Raw genomic sequence first — 20,973 nt, forward strand, 5'->3', positions numbered from 1 at the left:
AGAAAAAGTGGTGTCAACTATTGGTCTCCCATCACCCTCAAGAGACGCTTTTCAATTGATAGAAAATATGTTTTCACATTACTGTTTAACATTTTCTTCACCTTGAACTGGATGAAAGGAAATACCCTGACTTCAGCTTTGGATTTATGCAGGCAGATGGCCCTGAGAGTCAGCAGGACTGTGATGTGGAAAATCACTTGGCCTTTATGTTTTGCTGTAGTGCTTGGGTGCTCCTCTCACAAGGAGGTAAAAGACTATTCCAGATTTTCTTTGCTCTTCCTCTGGTGCAGATTCTCAGGATCATATTGGGGTATATGAAAGCTTGAATCTCCAAACAGCTGTTAGATGGACGTGAAATTGGCAGTAAGACTCTGTGTTTTGATCTTTAATTGCAAGGTCAGTCACGAAGGGCATGGCCACCATTAAATTAAATATTCAAACTAGAGAGGATGGAAGGGAAGCCAAGAAGGAAAGAATGGCTGCCAACCTCCTTGCTATGCAGCTAAGAAGTCTGTTAAGTCAGTGTTTGAGGTAATAATATATTTGAGATTTTTTTAATGTCAATGAGATACCAGTATATAAGGATATTTCTCCATGACCATACCACCTAATAAAGAAACATTGGCCTGCTGAAGTCCAGAGCTAAAACCAAAGATTTCCTTTCATTCAGTGCAAGGTGAAGGAAATGTTAAGCAATAAAAGTGAAAACATATTTTCTATCAGCTGAAACCAGCCACTGGCTGAGTGCCTGCTGGCGCTGGAGGGGGACCAACAGTTAACATTAATAAAGTAACATTAATTTTGCAAAGCTCCTTCATCTGCATTATCACGTTTGCTCCTTGCCTTATGAAGTAGATGCTACCATGCCCATTTTAAGAGCCTGGAAAACTGAGACCCAGGGACTAGGGTAACTTATTCAAACTTTCCAACCTAAGGTTACAGTAGGATTCACACCTATGTTTTCTGACTCTGAGTATGGTAATTTTTTTTTAATCTCTACTACTGACTTTAAGCCTATGTTTTTCAGAATACACTGAAACTTTGATATACTTAAAAGAAGTAGGTAAAATACTGGCTTGACATACTTGATTTTTTTAATTGAATATATCATGGACCACACAATAGATTTCCCTCCATGATTTTAAAGGTGACGAATATTCCTTTGGCCCTATGATATAGAAAGAAGAACGAGGACATAACTAACTGCATTGTGCATGGATAACTGAAACCAGGTCTCATTCAAGTTCTCTTTCATCTATGTTTACGAGGAAATTAGGACATTGGATCCTAATAAACGGAACACTAGCACTCTAGGTTACAGAGGACACTCCAGAGTATTCATTTGCTGAAGTCTTGGGCAAGGCTGAATGGACAGTGGCTGGGACAAGAAGTTGGTATCATGAAGAGGAGGCACAGATTTAGGTAATCAGAATGACAGCAGGTGCCTGCAGTTCACACCCCGATTAATCCACATCCGGTCCTCTGTTGTTCCTGATCGTCTTCCTTCACCTCCAAAATGCCTGGGACACTCACATTCCCTTATGCCCATTATCTTTTCTAAATCCTCAGTTTCTCTCTGTTCTCCATCATCCATGTATCCCGAAAGGCTAAGTCTATCTCATTGCCTCTGACACTCATGCTCCAGTGACATTTCTACGTAACTTGAGGACAGGAGCTTCCACATGGAGAACAACAACTTTGGAAATGCACAGAACTCTTGGAACTTTATAAAGCCCTTTCATGGATCATTATTTTTTATCTAATGTTCACAATTGCTCCATGAAGTAGGCAAGAAAGATAATGATCTCACTTTTCAGATAAGGAAATCGAGGCTCTCAGAAGTTAAGCCAATAAATGGCGGAACCACCACCACCTACCACATCTTTAGGATTTTTCCTTTTCGACAGCATTTCATAAGGCTCTGCATCAATGGCTCTTAAATGTCCATGGGAATAACTCCATACCAATCATAAAATAAAATCCCTTCATTGTAAAACAATTTTTTAAAAACCCATAAAATTATATTAAGTCTATTGAAGCTAACACTGTATTCAAATGCAATAAAGTAACTACATAAATGCTTTGCTTAAAAGGACAGCACCCTAATTAAGAAGATTGTTAAAAGGATGGAGCATATGAATACATCTATTACACAGGATTTACTAGAACTCATTGTACCCATAGCAATAAAGTGGGACCAGCTGTTGCCTGGAACATGGAAACAGACTCATGAAATAGAAATTGGATATTACAGTGATTCTTGTTAAAAATGGAGGTGCCTGCCCATTACTCCAATCCCTTCTTACGTTGTATGTGGTTCAACTAAATAGCTTTATAACATCTTCTGAGTCCCCATTTCTGCATTTGTGGGCTGAATGTCCTTGAATATTTATTTCATGCTTGAATGCACAGAATAAAATAATTTTCTTAAGTATTATTGTCTATAAATGACATCTCTGTTTAAACAGTCCTATGTTTTTTATGGCTATAAATCTAAGTGGCTCGATTTCCACAAGTTCACTGCCTTTTTTTTCCTTCAACATTCCCTGAGGATGGGATTCATGGCACCAATAAATTGTTCTTTTGGTTACTGTTTTTGGTGTCTCCAACTTTGGCTAACACTTGGTCAATTGCCAATGGTCATGGGCTTCTGCTTATCTTCTTTATTTTAGAAGCTTCTTGCTGACCCAGCAATCCTGATGGGATTTCATACCTTGTCTCTCTATGACATTAGGATGTTGAATCAAAAAGGCATAGGATGTATCTATGCTGGGACCAAGTACCATGGTCACAAAGGTTGAAAATTAGAATCCATACAGCAAGACAAGAAGCAATCAGAAGGGGAACTACCAGAGAAGGGGAAGGGGATAGGTGGGGGAGGGAAACAGGGCAGAAGGGAAAGCAGACATGATCAAGACACAAGACAGTGTGTCATGTGTGGGTGTGTGGGTGTGGAAAGTGGAGACACTGGCTGGCTGGCTTCACGCTTGGGTTGCTATATCGGGTTCAGCAAGGGCAAAATAAAACCATTACAAATATTTCAATCAAAAAAAGAGAATGGCTTAATCCAGGAAATTAAGTGCTTACAAAATTTTTGGAAGGGCTAGAGGAGTAGAAATCAGGGGATAGCAGCTGCCCAAGGGGGATCAGCAAACCTGCTGCTACTGCCACCTCTGTTCCAGACCTTGGTGACAGGGAGTGGATGTGGATGCCATTCCTTGCTTTCATTGGACTAACTTGCCCATAACTACCTATAAGAAAGGTCCCATACCTATAAGAAAGATCTTTCTTCTGCCTTCCCAATATCATGGAAGTGCATTTCACTGGTGGAACTCAAGTCCCACCCAGAACCCCAGCTGGCTTCCAGACCCGGTGGGGGAACATTAGTGAGGGCAGGAATAGATGCTTGGGGTCAGCAGATAATGTCTGGCAGGGGCTTAGATTATTGTTGGCTTCCTCCCCGGCCCCCAAAGAATAGCGTAAGATTCCTCCACAAATGGAATCCATTGCCCCAAAATCTTAGCTAAATCTGAGATCTCTTGAGGAAAAATCTAAAAGGGATATGCCTCAAAATTTTAAAACCACTCAGACCCTATTCAAGAGCTTGGACAGCTTGCCTGTCCATAAATTGGTTTGTTCTCTGCAACTTTCAATATGGTTGCAGGCAAAGACATGGGATTTGGAGACTAAGGTTTGAGTTTTATCTTTTTAGCAGTTTATTTAATATTTATGAGCCTCAGTTTCTTATTCAAATATGAAGAACATGATCTGTTAGACTGAGCCTCAGTTTCTTATTCAAACTATGAAGAACATGATCTGTTGAATCTGTTAGACTGTTCGACTCCAGAGGAGTCATGGGCTTGTCAACTGTAAAGTTTGTCTTGGAGACCGGTGGCTTTCTGGTCTCAGCTGCATCTCTGATCAGGGATGGCTCTCAGGCTAAGAGAATCACCTCCTCCAAGGACATGTCTCTTCTTTGTGACAACCTGTATTCAAAGACCAGGAGTGAGGTCAGGGTAAAAACGAATCCTCATCCCTCTTACTCACCCAGGGAAACTCTGAAGGACCTGTCGGCTCTAGGGTGCCCATCAGATCAAATGAGGGTTCTGCTGGAACTTGATCCAGTTCAAGTTCTCCCTCTGCCCTCTGCTGCATTCTTCACCTTTCACAGATGTTGGTTCCGAGGACACTCCCCTCAAACCTCTTACACACAAATCTTTGTCTGGGGCTCTGTTTCCTGGGAAACTCAAACATCAACACTGGTTTCACACACAAAAAAATAATAATAATTTATTAAAGGATAATAAATAGCTCATAGAATCTCCCAGGAAGGCCAGCAAGCCAGGCGGGAGAATGTGTTGAAAGAAAGAAAATCCTAGATCACTCCGTAAGAAGGCTCCCTGGGAAATCTATAGAGGAAGGTGGGATTCACAAAATGGGGACTTTTTCAAATATGAGGAGTCTCCAGACATATCCAAAGACACTTGAGTATCCACAGAGACTGGACCTACCAAAAAAGGATGGGAAATGCCCCAGAGAAACATCATTGTGATGTTAAGTATGGAAAACAGGGTAATGAGTCCTTACAAACAGAATAATTGCATTTATCAGAGGGCTCTGAGGGATCCTCATCTTAATCCGAAGTCCATTTCCCAGATCAGTAGAGGAGCTGTTTTGGGTTGAGGGGCTCTCTACTGAGATTGGAAACACACACCAACTTGAACATCCAGACCAAGAATAAATAACCGACAAACTAATCCTAAACACTCAGCTTTCCTAGGGTGCAAATCTGGCGTTTTCTTTTCTTTGCAAACACTGTTCTTTGTTGATCTCCTTCTATCACATTATCTAAATACCATTTCTGTGATGGTGAACCCAATTTGTGACCCTGGTCTTAACCTCTCTGCTGAGCTTTAGATTTCTGCATTCAAACATACCCACTCTGATACCTAAGAAGCATTACTAAAACCAAAATAGAAGCTCTGATTTTTACCCCCACATCGACTTTCCCCACTATGATTTCATCTCAGTCACCACACTGCCCTGAGGCATTCTGGGACTCCCTAGCCTCTATCTGTGGTTTATCAGTCATACCCCAAAAGATGTCCTGACTTCACTCACTTTCTCTCTGTACATTACCACCTCCTGACTCACCAGCCACCAGTACCACCAGTACCTGCCTGAACTCCCCCTCCTCTTCCACAGCTAATCTGTTCTTTACTGAGGGAATCACGCCATCCATCTTTAGAATAGATAGAAATCCTGCCATTCTACAATGGCGGCTCACAAACTCAGTGCTCCAGCTCCGACCTGGGCACCCCCCCCCCCACTTCCCTGACCTGGATTTTCAGTGCTCTCCCTGTGGATTTTGCTGCTCCAACCCACACCCACCCTTTCAGCTATGGGGCTTTTACCTCCTATAAGGCCACCCTCAGAAGATCCTGCCTCCAGATTTGGTGTGTCCCCTTCTTTCAACCACATCTCAAGTCAAATGGCACTTCCCAGAGAAAGCCTGCTGATAGTCCAGTCTAAGATAGAACTTTCCCTCTCAGTCACTCTCTGTAAGATCATTCTATTTTATGGTCTTCCTAGCATTTACTGCCGCCTGACATTATCTAGTCGTTCATACATTTCCCTTCTCCACCACTAAAATATGTTCACTGAAAACTCCAACCTTGTCTGTGTCTAGCACAACTGCAACCCAAGTTTCCAGGGCGGGACCTGGCATGTAGCAGGCACCCATCAGCTGACTTTTTACATAAATTAGAATGGGGACTTTTAGCCTGGGTCCATATAGCCCTGACAGGTCTGTGATGAGAGTCTATGTAACACTATATATTTTATTTTATGTTTTAAAAAACATTGGGTCTGAGAACTCCATGGACTGTAGAGCTGCACCATCAAATATGATAGCCACTAGCCTCATAGGCATTTCAAGATTAAAGTTAAATTAAATTAAATTTTCAGATCCTTAGAAGCGCTAGTCACATTTCAACTGCTCAGGAAGCCACATGTGGCTAATGGCTACCATGGTGGACAGTGCAAAGCAGAATATCTATATCACTATAGGAAGTTTTATGGGATTGAGAGCTTAATGTTTCATATCTGATTTGTCTTTTTTCTGCCACACTTTGTCTCCCACGCCACGCCCAATATTGTGGACCACATGTTCAAATAGTAGTTTTAGGGTTGAGATGGGGGCAAAGTCATTTTCTCAAGATTTTTCCTGTTTTCCTTTCCATGCTTAAACCTCTGCTGCATCCTAGCCTCTGACCACCCCAACGATTCAGAGCATAGCCAGGTCAGTGCAGCCAAGACAATACACATGGCCCTGAACCAGTGGGGTTATGTCCCAATGAACCCATCATAAGTTGAAAATGTCATAAGCTGAACATATTAATGAAAAGAATGCATTTAATGCATCTAACCAAACACCAGGGCTTAGCAACACAGTCCACGGTGGAGCATTGGGAGTGAGCCTTCAGATTGCATGGCTGAAGGGAGTGGCCACACCCAGCACCACCAGCTAGTGTCATACAGCATATTGCTAGCCTGAGACAAGAAGAAAAGTATGGTTTCTACTGAATGTGTATCACCTTCGCAACATCCTAAAGTAAAAAAAAAAAAAAAAAAAATTGTTAGGAAAGCATGATGAGTTGGGGACCATCTGTCCACCTTGGCATCATTCTCAGGTTCCTGTCCTGGCCTAGAATGGACAATATAGTGAGAATAAGCTCAGAGTGGGATGACCAAAGCCCTGGGCTCTGTCTTCTTGAGAGCCCTGCCAGGACCTGTGCTCTGGCCCTGGAAGAAAGAATGGCCAAGTTGTGGGCCCCCTCACCAAATTGGGCCTGCAATGGGTCCGTCACATCACAGAGTGCTAGGGGGCCTGAAGCAAGGCTGAGTCAGCAGGGACAACAGAGCCCTGACCAAGGCAGCAGAGAACTGGCTGCAGCCCTGGTGGCACACTCCAACAGTGAGCTTCCTCCACGCAGCTGGGCTGATAGCAGCCCACCCACCCTACAAATGTCAGTGGGCCCACTGCCAGGGCCAGAATAACCCAAAGGGCCTCCCTCTTCCCCAACAGCCCAAAGTCCTTGAGCCTTCCCCATACCCAGCTCCCATCTTGGAGAGGAGCAAGAAGAAGGGTTTAAATGGAAAAACTGACTCACCCCAAAGGGATGCTGACTGGAGTAGCCCAAGTCCACCAGATTGGACTAAAGTTCAGTTCCAGCAGCACCTCTTATTAGCCAGAAGTGCAGGTGTTAGGGGGCATTTAAGGACATGGATCAGTTATTAAAAGTTAAACTACATTTTTCTTGCACATCTAGTGTAGCAAGACTGACACTACATTTTATCTATCGTGAATCATGCAGACCCCTCGATTGGGCAAGATGTGTCCCAAGGGTATCTTCTGGCACTTGATGAGCCAGGTTTATTATAAGACTTCCTCCGCTAAGGGGAGTGGGGAGTAGTGTCCCAATGACACTGTATTCTGCCTGTCTTCTTGTGTCCCGGTGACAAGATAAGCCAGTAGTCCCTGGTCTTGCAGATTGCCCAGTGCTTCTGGCCAATCCTAACAAATGCATTTCAGAGACCCTACATATTTGGGTCTGCTTCTCCTAAACAGGAAAAGCAAAGCGCTTCATCTGCTGATGCAGGAGGCACAGGTGTAGACAGCCATGGGTCCCTTGTTCTTGACAGAAATTGTGTGTGTGTGTGTGTGTGTGTGTGTGTGTGTGTTTGTACTCCACAGATGTGCAGAGTTGTTTGGAGAATAGGATCAGCAAAAAGTAGAGAACACTGTTTAAAGTGAGGTTTGCTGGCTTGGAACAGACTAGAGAAGTTGAACATTTCACATGAGCTCCTTTCCCCAGCAGAGCACCACTGACTTTGTTCCTAAGTCTAATTCGGTGGAGCATAAAATCTGCATTTGATTGGCTAGAAGTTTTAATCGTGTGTGTGTGTGTGTGTGTGTGTGTGTGTGTGTGTGTATTTCTCTGTTTTTTTAGTGTCCCCTCCACATGCATTCACCAGGAATCTCAGAAAATGACCTTACTTGGAAACAGCATTGCTGTACTTTGAATACTTTGATTTGTCCCCTCTGAAATTTGATTGCCACTGAGGTGGTGTGGGGAGGTGGGGCCTTTCAAGGGTGATTAGGTCCCTAAGAGGGATTAATGCTTTTCCCTAGGGAGTGAATGCTCAGTCTCATGAGACTGAATTAGTTACCAGGAGAGCAGATTGTTCAAAGGTGAAGCTGCTCCTTGAGCTTTGTCCCTTCTTCATGTTCTCACTTGCCCTTTCACCTTCTATCAGGTTATGACAACTTTAGCAGAAGCTTGGACTTTGCAGCCTTCAGAACTGAGAGTCAAATAACTATATTTCCAATGACCTAGCCTCAGGTATTTGGCTATAATAACAGGAAAAAAAAAACAGTCTAAGACAAGAGTCTTTACAGATACATTTAGTTAAGAGGAGGTCATATGAGTTAAAACTTCCTAAATATAATTAGTGTCCTTATTATAAGTGATCAGGAAACATACACACACACACACACACACACACACACACACACACACACACACACACACACTTTACATGTGACAAGAGAGGCAGAGATTAGAATGATGCACCTACGAAGCTAGGAATGCCAGCAACCATTAGATGCCTAGGAAGAGGCAAAGAAGGAGTCCTCTCATTTCAGAAAGAGCCTAGTTTCAGACCTCCAGCTTTCAGAAATGTGAGACGATATATTTCTGTTGTTTTCAGGCACTCTTGTGGAACTTGGCTACAGTAGTCCTAAAGATCTGATGTATGCTTCAGAGAGGGTGGAATGACCTAACATTGAAAGAAGCCTTGGTTGAAAGGAACATCAATACTTCACTGATAACACCTCAAACCTTCAGAGGGTCAAGTAGGAAACCTGGAGTAACTGTTACTAAAAACCCTGGGCAGCCGCTGCCCTGTTCCCTAGCTCCCCCACCCAACTCCTAGCCCAAAGAACCCTTTTACCCAAGCCCATTATTTCCCCTCGCTAGTAGCTCTTGCAGCTTTCCTGTCAAAGAAGGGCACAGCAGCCCAAGCACAGTCCCTGCCCCTGCGGGTCCCCTCCCATCCCACTGGGCCCCTGCCCTCCTGGGGAATGTAACTCTCCCACTGTCAACTCTCCAGCTAATCTGATAGCCTCCTGGCTGTTCTTAGAGAATGTTCTTGCTCTCCTTACAGGATGGAGGCGGGGTCTGAGGCTCAGCAGGGAAGGGGAGGAGGGTGGCTCAGAACACTCTGGAAACATTTTGATCTGACCCTCACTATCTTTACCATATGCACCAAGAACTTACCTTTTTTTTTTTTCCTTTGTAAGAAAATAAGTTGATTACTGAAGCAGCTACACACAGCTCATCCAGAGAGAAATCTCTGCACATTCATTGAGTGACTGTAGCTCACACTTCTTAGAGGTCATTTGCCCCTGACCCCTGGGCCATTACAGTTGGCTTGGCTCTAATTGTAGGTCTAGAAAGGGAACCACATGGAGAAAGAGACTCAGGATGAAGGACTTCTAGAGGATTCTTCTCTTCCTTTCTTCCCTCCAAGGTTTTGATACTATCTGAAATAATGGCAATTATGAGCAGTGATAAGCAAATGCATCAAATACACAGTGTTTTCCTAAGAAAATGTTGTGTTACAACCGCTTTCCAATTGGGACATTAGTTAATTGGACTAAAAAGAGGCAAGTTTGAAATATAGAACATAAACTCTCCTTGGAGATTTAACAAGAGAGATAAAAAAAAAATGTGGATATGAGGAGGGAATTCCTTTTCCTAACATGATTCATATTATGTTTTTTTAAAGAATATTTTAAACTGCCTGACTCCCTTTGTATTTTGTAAGTTTTTATAAAAGGCTGTGGGGACTCAGGACTGGTCTTGGGGAGACAGAGCAATTAGAGACATAAGAATAGCCAGCACAACTTCACATGGAAAATGTCTCAACTGTGGTCGTCACAACATGGTTTGGGAGTATGCCACCTCATTCCACAAGACAAAGGGGGAGAAAATAAGAGTCCTAGGGATACAGAGTTGAATTCCCAAGAAAACATGAAACACATGTGCCGGTGTACACCTTTGAAGATGCCACACTGATCTCAGGCCAAATACTGTTTAGAGAAAGCTGAACTAGCCACCTCCTCTTGAAATGAGAGACATGGCATGAATATTTTTCAGTCAATGAGTTTCAGGTTTTACATTTTCCCCAAGTTTTCCCGGCTTCCTTGATTACTCATGCGGAAAGTACTTGAAGGACATTTCAGAGTTGTTTACTATGATGAACAGACTTTGACGTGCCCCTGTGGTCCTTGCTTCCTGGAATTCACATCCTTGGATAATTCCTTCTCCTTGAGTGTAGCTGGGACCTGTGACTGACTTGCTTCAACCAACAGGGTGTGGCACAACTGCTAGGGTGGCCTTCCCTGATGCCTTCCTTTTAAGTCGGACTCCATGTAGTCAGCTGACCTACTTTAGAGTCCTGCTCTCCTTGGTGACATGGAGGAATCAAACTTCCATGGGAAGCCGCAAGAAATGAATAATGCCAAGAGAGCTGGGAAGCATGTCACCAACTGAGCCTCCAGATGAGAACTCAGCCCACGGATGACACCTTCATCACAGACTCACAGGACCCAGATAAGCTATGGCTACCAAGTTCCTCCTGACCCATAGGAACAGTTCCTGAGATAGTAAATATGTGTTGCTTTAAATCACTAAGTTTTTAAATGATTTATTATACATCAATAATAATAAATTGAACACACTCACCTTAGCTAACTTATTCTTCTGACCCAGGATTCTTGCACTAGGTTTATCTCTCCAACAATTTCAAAACTGGGGAACTTTGATGGCTTCCACGATCAATGTAGACTATGACCATGTACCCAAGGACACTCTTTTCTTTGTGGTAGAGCTGACAGAGGCCACAGCATCAAAGAGCCATGTGTGAGCAACAGAATTTTCCTGTTCTGCCTGTTTATCAAGCTGACTTGTGATTTCTAGTAGCAAGTGGTTCTCGAACTCCTCCTTAGAATGGAGAGTTGCATGAAAACTTTCTCAAAAATCCAATCTGATTGCTGATGAGACTATAAATTGGTGGAAACTTTCTGGAAGGCATGGCTGCAATATGTACCTAAGCTGTAAATAAGTGCTTGCTCTTTGACCTAGAAATTCCCTTTCTAGAAATTTTTTCCTCAAGGACACAGTCAGACAAGTATTCCAAGAAGTATGGCAAGGATGTACTATACCGTAGTTTTCATAATAGTGAAACATTGAAAATTGAAAATGAAGTGAGTGGACCAAATAGGTAGTAGGTTAAATAACTTAGAGATAAAATGGGAAGCCATGTAGCCATTTAAAATTATGCTGTGAGAGCACTCATCTGCAGGATATATAAAGAACTAACAAAACTTAACACCAAAAACCCAAATAACACAATCAATAAATGGGCTAAGGAACTGAACAGACACTTCATAGAAGAAATACAATTGTTCAACAAATATATGAAAGAGTGTTCAACATCTCTAGCAATTAGAGAGATTCAAATCAAAACTACTCTAAGATTTCATCTCACTCCAGTCAGAGGGTCAATTATCAAGAATACAAGCAAGGGCTGGGGATGTGGCTCAAGCGGTAGTGTGCTCACCTGGCATGCATACGGCCCGGGTTTGATCCTCAGCACCACATACCAACAAAGATGTTGTGTCCGCCGAGAACTAAAATAAATAAATGAATATTAAAAATTCTCTCTCTCTCTCTCTCACTCTCTCTCCTCTCTCACTCTCTCTTTAAAAAAAAATACAAGCAATAATAAGTGTTGGTGAGGATGTTGGGGAAAAGGCACACTAATACATTGTTGGTGGGAATGCAAATTGGTGCAACCACTATGGAAAGCAGTATGGAGATTACTCAGAAAACTTGGAATGGAACTACCATTTGACCCAGATATCGCACTGCTCAGTTTGTACCCAAAAGACTTAAAAATCAGCATACTGCAATGTTTATGTAGTAGCTCAATTTATAATAACTAAACTATGAAACCAACCTAGGTGTCCTTCAACAGATGAATGGATTAAGACAAAGTTGTACATATATACAATGGAATATTACTCAGCCTTAAATAAGAATGAAATGATGGCATTTGCAGATAAATGGATGGAACTAGAGAATATCATGCTAAGTGAAATAAGCCAATCCCCCCCAAATAAAACTGAATGTTTTCTCTGATAAGCAGATGCTGATCCATAGTGGGGAGGGAGATAGGGATTATTGAAGGAACTTTGATTTTTGTAGAGGGAAGTGAGAGGAGGGGTGGGGTTGTAGGGATGTGAAGGACCATAGAAAAAGACAGACATTATTACCTATATACATGGATGATTACACTACTGGTGTGACTCTGAACTATGTACAGACAGAGGAATGAGAAGTCGTGCTTCAGTTGTATACTAAATGTCAAAATGCATTCTACTGTAAAAATAAATAAGATTATGTTGAGAATGTATAATTCTGGGTCACAGCAGCATGTAAGCAAAAAAAAAAAGAATATACAAGAGAACATGATATGTCTCCATTTATGGATGTGTATATAAAATATAAATACATATTGAAAATAAAATGATGCATATCCAAATGTTAATAATATAGGAGCATCAAAATTATGGATGATTTTTTTTGTTTATTTCCTGGTTATAATTTACAATATTTCTACAATGAGCACGCACAATTTGTTCAATTTCAAAAATTCACAATGTGGTGGATGTGTGTTTGTTTTATTAATTTATCACTTATTCATTTTTTTCAGCTGCCTATTTCTGATTACTGATCTCTAGGTGGGATGGGTCTTGCTGTTGGTCTAGAGACCTTATAGACCTTGCTGCCTGACCTTGAGAACACCATCTTGGCAAATCCTAGGTCTGCATCCTCCCACTTCCATCCCCTTGAGAGTTTGCCACATGTATGGATATCCAGCTGTCAACCCCTCTCTGCCCAAGCTCACTCAACCGACTCATACTTCAACCACCACACTAGCTTAGAAAGATGTATTTTTACCACAGCAATGTGTTCATATCAGCCCCAAATGCTATGCAACAGATCCAACCTTAGTCACCCAACCCTAGCCCTGTGCTGAATGTTGGTGTCAGAGATAGCTTTATAAAAAGCTTAAAATGCTCAAGGAGCAGAAGGCTATGAAAAAACAATTGTTTGTTCTATAAACACATACCACTGTTCTCTGTGAAAACGAATTCTTAAAAAAGCACATGTTGTGCCTTTTTACTGTTCATTTAGAAAATGAAATTATACTAAAATTATACTATTTAATGCACTTTTGGTTTTGTTCTTATTTTTTTTTTCTCTCCTGGATTCTTCCTTGAGGTACTTTAAGAGTGAGAGACGCAGACAGCGTGGGAGAGATGGGTTAGGATGATCCAGGAAAAGAGTTGTGGAGTAAAGGAGCTGGGAATGTGCAGTGCTCAGGTGACTACCAGAAGCCGGTGGCTTGGTCTGGTGCCCCAATGTGCTCCCCATTAGTAAAAAAGGAATGAAGAAGGGTTTGAGAAGACTAGAGACAACACAGAGAGGGATCAGGGTGAAGAATAAAGAAAAAGACAGCAAATGGAGACGTTATAAATCTGGAGTCATTGGAGAGTCACTAACTAGGAATGCTTTTAAGGGCAGAAAAGGAGCAGGAAGCCCTAGAGCAGGGATTTCCTTTCTCCCCGCCTTTGTTCATAAATGGGTGCCTTTGGCAGGAGGTCAAAAGCACCACCGATGGTTCTTGTTGAAATGGCATATAGGTCTGAAATTACAGAGACACTGGTTTGAAGAGAGAGTGAGGAGGAGAGTCAGAAGAGAGAAAACATAGGGTCCATTTCCAGGTGGTAGCTTGGTCTGGAGAAGGAAGAAAAGGTCAGGAGAAGGCAGGAATGATTCCATGACACAATAGTGAGACCTTCTCCCCTTCTTGATTACATGGAAAGAAGAACATAAGGGAAGTCGTAAGGGTCCGGCGAAAAGTCGGAGGAAGAGACCACCAAGAGACTGACTCATGCAATTGCAGAAGGGGATTTATTTATTGTGGATCCAATTCAGCGAGCTGAGGCTCCAGGCTCACTCAAGAAGCGAGAGCAGCCCAGAGCAGAGGCTAAGCAGTGCTTAAGTACACTTTTTGGGGAGGGTGGGGGCTTTGTATACATCAGAACAAATCAGCATGAGGCACGGGAGAATTGAACAACAACTCTCATACATGATTAGCACATTCATTGGCTGGAACAGGTCGGGCGGGGGTGATTGGTCACTCCTAAGCGGGGTACACATTCAAACTGATTGGTTCGGGCCCTGTATGCCTACATTTCAAGCTGCACAGGGCCCTAGGCTAAATGGCCAGTAGGGCGTTGTCTTAACTGCCTCAGGAATTTCAGGTTCTGGGTGTGGCAGAGGAACTTAACAATACCTGGTCCTTCACTTTTTAACTCAGGCCTTGCAGCTTAGGAACTTTACCCTTTCAAAGTGAACACCTCACTCAGCCACTTTTGCCACCCCTCCCCAAACATGGAAATTGTTGAATAATCAGTCTTTACCAAAGAAGGCAGATAGCAGGACAAGCTTGAGGTCAAGGCTCATGGGGACTGTGCCAAAGTCCAAACATTAGAGGAAACCTTAGAAATGGTTTGTCCCCATCTCCTGTTGACAGCACCTCCTTGCTCTTCCAGTGCTCGGCTCTGCTTGTCTCAGCTACTCCTCCTACCATGACGGACATGCTCTCTGGATCCTGAGTTCAAATTCAATTCCCAAGACAGAATTTGAGTGGTTCCATAAGTTACCCTTGCCACCAATGGGCAACGCCTATGTGTTAGACAACCACATGGCCACCAGTTATAGATTGACTTTGGTTCACATGCTTTCCCCTGTCGAATCAGTAGGATCATGTGGCACAGAACATTGCCAATCATTCTCAAAGACCCACATGGAGCTGCTTGCTCCAGCAAAGGATCGTGAGCATAGGAGGATCCTAGACTGTAACGGTTGTGAAGAACCGTGAAGGAGCTGAGATTTTACCCTACTTGCAAGCAGATGAGTTAGCCTCTCACAGTTTCATGGATAAGATAAAAGACACGAAACTCCTGGGTCAGAGATGAAGGGTAGCTTATTACTTCCAGTGGTAGCAGCAGCTAGAGTATTAGCATTTGTCAGCTCCCCGACTCCCCAATTCTTGTCGAGTGATGAGAAGGACAAAATGACTCCTTTATTCAGGAAGTTTTTTGTTTTTTGTTTTTTTTTAATAATGGCAGTAAACATTCTGTCCTTTGCTCTGGAGGGAGAGACTATCTCTATTTCTCCAGGATGTTCACTACACAAACATCCATGAAAAGATACTCAGGAACAAAGATGGTCAATGTCCCTTCTCACAAGAAGTACAGAAACTAAAGACCCATGGAGAACTGTCCCCCATCACATTTCTTAGCCAATTCGCATCAAATAATTGTGTGTTCATTCTGGAATTAATTGGTTGCTTAGAGCCCAGCATTTAAAATAAAGGAAGATGGGGCTGGGAATGTGGCTCAGGTGGTAGTGCGCTCATCTGGCAGGTGTGCGGCCCGGGTTCTATCCTCAGCACCACGTACCAACAAAGATGTTGTGTCCGCTGAGAACTAAGAAATAAGTATTAAAAATTCTCTCTCTCTCTCTCTCTCTCTCTCTCTCTCTCTCTCTCTAAAAAAAAACTCTCCTGCAAAAAAAAATAATAAAAAATAAAATAAAAAAATAAAAATAAAATAAAGGAAGAAGATGAGGCCAACTTTTTTGTTTGTTTGTTTTAAATTATAAAGTATTCAAAGTTAATTTTTTACTTTCCCTTTTTCCTCTCCACAATTTCCTCAAACGATTCCTGCCTCATTTGCTCCCCGGGTCAGGCCTTGTACTTTCACCTTTCTTTTCTAACCCCCCTCAAAGCTCACCAGCTCTGAGTCTCATTCTCTGTTGACTCCATCAGAGTCTCTCAACAGCCTTATTTTTATCTGGTTATCAAACACTTACATCCATGCTGCATTTTAAGCATACTGTGTCTTTTAAGGTTTGTAGCAAACCTCTAAGGTGAGTACTATTATTATCTCCATTCTTCAGATGACGAAATTGTGCCAGGTGATAGTCTGATAAAATTTAGGTACTTTTATGGAAATAGAGTAGTCACAGATGGTTAAAGCTTAAAATGATTCTAGGACTGTTTCAAGGCCTGATAGGGAAACAGAAAATGGTACTAGCCACTTTAGAGGGCCTCTTATGGTAGAAATTTCAAGACAATGTAAAATTTGTTTTGGGGAAAAAGGACCTCTTAACATCCCCTTCAACCACTCTCCTGGAATTCTCTAAGTGCTCAGGGTCAGGGAGTTTCTAGAACGACATGGGTTCCTAATTGCAGTGCAGACTCACTTTGAGTAATGGGCTAGGTACTTTTCCACAGGCAGGACTATGTCTAGCTCACTGTTGCATCTCAAGGCCAAACCAGTGCCCAGTCCCTCATGGAGGCTCCGAAAGAGTTGATGACTGGCTGAGTGAATGGCTGGTAACCAAGAAGCTTCCAGGGTCACTTCAGCAAAAAATTGTTCCTAGACTAGAAACAACAGATTTAACTGGATCTTAAATCCAAGGATGATTATATGCCTCAGTGCAAAGATGAAGGAAGCTAAACCAGACATAAAGCACCAGAAAACAGAATCAAATGAATAATTTTGTAAGAATTTGATTGGACAACAACAATGGGGATTTGAGAGAGAGAGAGAGAGGGGGGGGGGGAAAGAGAATGAGATTGATGGCAAACTAGAAGTTTCCCAAGCCAACCAGAATAAATGAAACATCATGTCAAAGGCAATGGGCAAAACTGTCAGGCAGCCAGAAATGTTAGATGCTCCAGGAAGTGATTAGAGAAGGAAGCTGGTAGAATGTGAGAGGAGAATACTGCTAATGATAATGGCTGCCGCATGTAGCTTCTACCCTGGTCCTTGGCAGGATTCTTACTGCCTTGTGTTTATTAATTCATTTCAGCACAACTCTGCGAATTAGATTCTGTCATGCTTGCAACACCATTTTATAAATCATAAAATTGAGTAACAGAAAGATTAAGTAATCTCTCCAAGGTCACACACATCTCAGAATAAGCAAAAACTAAGGTTCAAACCCAGGCAGTTTGTCTAGAATCTTTACCATCCTGTGTTACCACTATCCTACATTTCAGCCAGCCCCAGCCTCAGGACAGCAGCCGGGACAAATAAATCACCAGTATCAATTTGTTCTTTAAGTGTTGTTATCATGCAAAAGACTTCCCAATCGCCCACCTTATCACCAGATTGCACTCTCTCTCAGGATCCTCCCTGTAGAAATTCTGGAGTTTCCATCTCAATAAGGGCTGATTGAGAGTTGAAGATAGGGACCAGAGGAGACCCTTAGGAATAGAAAACAATTCAACCATCCCAAACCTGGATTCTTTGAAAACTAAATGGGGCAGGGAAAAAAATATAAATATGGGGGAAGGTATTTTAGTTTAAAAAGATTTAAAGAGACATTATTACCAGCACATTGCCTAAAACTGTTTTTTTTTTTTTAAAAAAAAAAAGTTACAAAAGAGAGGTGGAGAACAGTTAAGAAACAGCTATGATTAAGGAATGGATAGGAGATGATACTAAGGAATTCTTGTTAATTTTCTCCAGTCTGACACTGTATTTGTAATGCCTTCCTGTAGGAAATGTTTCATGTTCTTAGGAGATGCACACCAAAGCATTTAGGCCTGAAGTGTCATGTGTTCTGAAATAAACTTCCAAATGTTTCAGAAATAAAAACAGAAATTGATTGATTTTTGTATATCAATTATGGCAAAATTTTAACAATAATTGAATTTGGTGGAAGCCAAACAGATGTGCTCTGAAATAGTCTTTCAGGTTTTCTGTGTGTAAGGTCCTTGAGTAGCATCTGGATGACCATCTTAAATGATGGCTGCCATTTTTAAGAAAAAGTTTGCTTTCCTGCCCCAGGCTGTTTCTGAGAAAGACTCACCACTCCCTCACACCCACCCCACCCTTAACCGCAGTATTTGGACCCACTCCTGTCTAATCCCGGAGCCTGCCCCATCAAAGTCCCAAACCCCAAGCCTGTTTTGCCCCTCTCCATCTATGAAGAGATGTGCCTTGATTTGTCAGCTCTGACAAATAAACTCTTGTGTGTATCTCTGCCTGGTCTCCGTCTTTCATTTCTCCTTGCTTTCCTTTCACTGTGTGTAATTTTTATGATAATAAGTTTGGGGAGAAGGAGCCTAGAGGAGACTGATTGCTTACAGATTGGCCAAAGAAGGCAGGGAACGTGTCCAATGCAAAGCCTGTGGGGCTGAGTTTTAAAAGCTTGGTCTTGACCACTTGGGGTTGAATGCAAATACTTTCTCAAAAAAAAACAACAACAACAACAACAACAACAAAAAAAAAAACCCAGATACACAGAACTGGACCAAGGACCGGATGGGAGATTTGGCAGCCACTCTAATAAAGATAGCAGAAGCAGCTGCAGAGGTAATAAAATTGTCTGGTCTCATCTGTAGAGTCTAGAAGACCAGCCGTGAGGGGCTGGAACGTGCAGGGGCCCAGGATTTTCTGGAAACAGCTGGGGCTGATCTGCAAGGGCTGAAATCCTCCCTCCATGGCTCAGGAGTCTGGTGACCTTGGACAAGTTACTTCACCTCTCTGACACACAGTTTCCCCCACTAGTACTTACTCCAAAGTCACGGAATTGTCGTGTGTGGAGATTAAACAGGACAAAGTACATGAAAAGCTCAAGTGGAGACACATCCATTTTTCATCACACAGGGGCAAAGGGAACACTTGTTTGCCACTGACTATAGCAGCCAAAACATCCCAACCCACATCCCCGGCAACCTTGTTTGCAATCACATGTAGGTTCAGGTTATTTAATTTCTTTCTTTTAAGTGAAACCGGGTGGCCCGGGGTTAGCAGGGATGCTAATGAAGTTAAACAGTGGAGGAGATGACGCTGCAACACGGAAAATAAACAGTGAGGTCCCTGCTCCCGTGTTTATCTTCCATGATACCTCATCTTTGCCTGGGTAATTATCTCTACAGCAGACACTTATCTGGCAGCAGGGATAATTCCATTAACATTGCCCCTTCAACACAGCCTCCCCGAGCTGCTCAGTGGCCCTGGGCTGCTTGCTACATCATAGGGGCTTCACAGCATTTTGAAATTAAAACAAGAAAGTCTATTATTTGAGCCCCCTACCTTTTTTTGTTTTTCCCCAAACTTCTGCACAACATGGACTCATAGTTCCTAAAAAAAAAAAAAAAAGTATTGCTGCCAAGATAATTATTTGTAGCCATTCAACGTGAGCTTCATTATGGAAGCCAGGGTTGGTGATGGCTGGACACTGATAGTCAACTGGTAGGATGATCTCAAACTGTCTGATGAGGAAAGGCTGGTGGAATATGGTGTGGCCTCAGCTCAGAGGAGGAAGTAAATTAGTGCCTCATTTTCTGGAAACTGAAATGCCACAAAAGCATTCTGGCAAGAAAATCTAGATCACATGTGTGCTCAGCCGAAATGGAGGTGATCCAGAGACTTACCAAGCAAACTAAAGGAAGAGAGTTCATGAGACATTCCACCCAAACATCCATTCTTTGAAAGCAGAGTGAGTGCTGTCTGCTAGGTCTTTGTTCCTAGCCTGTCTTTCTCAGGTCTAACTGCTCCTTGGAGTTTTCACAAGGAGACTTTGTGGCAATCATTAGCAGGAATCTCCCACTGCAAAGAGCTCCCCTGATGCATTATCTCAACCCCCAGGTTATCTTAAGAATCTTGCTGGGTTAGTTACCACCTCTCCTCTCTGCCCCCACCAAGTGCACACTCTGTTCTCTATCACAAATAAGAACCCGGGACCCACAAAGGTGAAATAACATAACCTGACATCCCACATCAACTACGGCAGAAGGAGGACTTGGAACCCCAAGGTCCTGTCCAGCTTCTCCTCCTCGGGAGTAGGGAAAACACGTATCATCCATATCCGTGTGCAGAAAAGGCTGCAGGCCTCCTGTCAGTGCTAAAGATCTATCTCCCCGTGCTGATGGGAAGTCAGAGTGTCTGGAGAACACACGGTTCCCCACTGGACTGACCCCAAGATGACCTTTTTTAGTCTCCTCTCCTCTATCTCTTAATTCACTGTGTCTGGGCTCCGCTGGAAGTGTGGACAGAATGAATGAATGAATGAAGCCAGGTAATGGATACATCCCTCACAAAGCTAACACGTAGTAGGCACTCAAAAACAGGTTTCTTGAAATTTAAAAACAATATTTATTGACTAGCTCTGGCAGCAGATTTGGTCAAAGAAGAGGTCAAAGGGTTGACTTGAATTAGGTCTGAAGGTTGGCTGGAATTCAATTACCCATGACCCCTAGTCTCTCCTGTCAGCCATGATTAATAGAGGCAGCTAACAAAGGCTGGGATCAGCAACACTGCAATCAGCCTATTTTTATTTTATTTATTTATTTATTTTGAGAATAAAGATGCAAGAATTATCCAAGGAGCACTCTCAGGACAGAAAAGATTACTTAGGTAGAAAATATCCTTGTGGTTTAGTCCTGCTTAGCAGCAGGGCTCAGACTTGGAGACAAAGGACATACACAATAAGGCTAGGGGTGCCTTGCTCCTATTTTCTTTCACAATCAACTGACCTAGTGGCCCGTATGACGTGGATAAATTATTATCGAGGGCTGTGGGTGGTTTGGATCCAGATCTTTAAATGCCTTGCTCATGGATATTTGGAAATATCAGAAAACTGCACCAAATAAAATGAGAATCCACCTCATCATTACCAGTTTCCTTTCTCCAACACAGATTTTCCTTCTCAGTCTCACCTTGAGGTTTATCTAATCTTACTGCAGCATGCA

At 42.5% G+C, this 20,973-nt stretch overlaps 1 long non-coding RNA gene across 1 annotated transcript in view; it reads right to left on the reverse strand.

Moving 5' to 3' along the window:
• Nucleotides 1-9,002: 9,002 nt before the first annotated feature.
• The window catches only part of LOC144366653 (uncharacterized), a 77,701-nt gene continuing 65,730 nt past the window's right edge, over nt 9,003-20,973 (reverse strand). The window contains exons 2-3 of the long non-coding RNA XR_013425756.1: nt 11,689-11,758; nt 9,003-9,607 (exon numbers count right to left, since the gene is read on the reverse strand). This is a non-coding gene — a long non-coding RNA (uncharacterized LOC144366653). The remainder of the gene's footprint in view (nt 9,608-11,688; nt 11,759-20,973) is intronic.

This window comes from Ictidomys tridecemlineatus, chromosome 9 (genome assembly GCF_052094955.1).
Source record: "Ictidomys tridecemlineatus isolate mIctTri1 chromosome 9, mIctTri1.hap1, whole genome shotgun sequence".
In the NCBI taxonomy this organism is placed as follows: Eukaryota; Metazoa; Chordata; class Mammalia; order Rodentia; family Sciuridae; genus Ictidomys; species Ictidomys tridecemlineatus.